This window comes from Triticum dicoccoides, chromosome 4B (genome assembly GCF_002162155.2).
Source record: "Triticum dicoccoides isolate Atlit2015 ecotype Zavitan chromosome 4B, WEW_v2.0, whole genome shotgun sequence".
NCBI classification, from domain to species: domain Eukaryota; kingdom Viridiplantae; phylum Streptophyta; class Magnoliopsida; order Poales; family Poaceae; genus Triticum; species Triticum dicoccoides.
This window is the reverse complement of record NC_041387.1, coordinates 258,725,045-258,726,171: the sequence shown is the minus strand read 5'-3', so window position 1 is coordinate 258,726,171 and position 1,127 is coordinate 258,725,045.

The following is a 1,127-nucleotide window of genomic DNA, read 5'->3' as shown; positions in this document are numbered from 1 at the left end:
CGCCCGGATGCCTTCTCGCCGCCGTGCGCCGCCGCGCCCGTCCCCGCCGCCGGGTCCCGTCCCTCCGCCGGCCCGTGCCACCTCGCCGGATCTCCGCCGCCCCGCCGCTCCTACCGCGCTGCCGCGCCCGGATCCGCCGGATCCCGACCGGAGGAGCTCGCCGGCCGGCCAGATCCAACCCCCCCGAGTTCCCTCGACCTCGCCGGCGACTTCCCCAACCACAACTCCGGCGAGCCGCCGCCTGCGTCGTTTTCCGTGCCACGATCAACCCTAGATCCGGAGTGGTAATTTCTGCCAAGTCCCGAAATTGTTGCATATTCTGTTGCCATGTTCATCATACCGTAACTTTCTGCTCGTAGCTCCATTTTGCATGTATGATATATCAAAATGTTCACTGTGACATGATCTTCATTTAGTTCCACTGTGCCATGCTTGTTTGAGTTCATCTTAAGGCCCTAATCATCGTTGCAAGAGTGCTATATGATGTTAACTACTGTCTGTTAACAGAATTTGGTGATTTGTCTTTTTCATTGCATTTTGTGTGTGCATCCTTTGAGCTTGATGTCTACATGAGTTTTGAGCTACATAATGCCATCTTTACAGTGGTGCAATCCATGTATTTTTGTGCACCTTGTAGTGAGTGAATAGAGCTCGTGAAGTAGGGTACTTGCTGTTACTGTTTTGCTAGGCTGAAACTGTTATACCATGATGCTATGTAAACCTGCTGCTACAAGTCATTCTATGCATAATCTGGAGATGTTCACTAAGGATGTTTTGTTATACATCTCATGATATATCCATCCATACCCCTGGTTGCATTTATAGCCTATTGTAGGCCTGGTTGTAACCTTGCTCTCAAATTGCTAAATAATGTTCCTGTCAGCCTATTAACATTAAGTTCAGTTTTGCCATGTGTTTTTCTAGTGATCCATGCACCCTATGACTATGATATTGCCATTCATATCTCCATAAATGTATATTCTTACTGTTGGTAACCTTGTCATAACATGTATTGCTCTGTGGTGAGTGGTACAAGCTCACCAACATGCCTACTTATCGTTGTTCCTGCCATGTCTGAATCTGTCTTACCATTTGCCATGTTTGCATGGATGCTACCATCTTTTCTA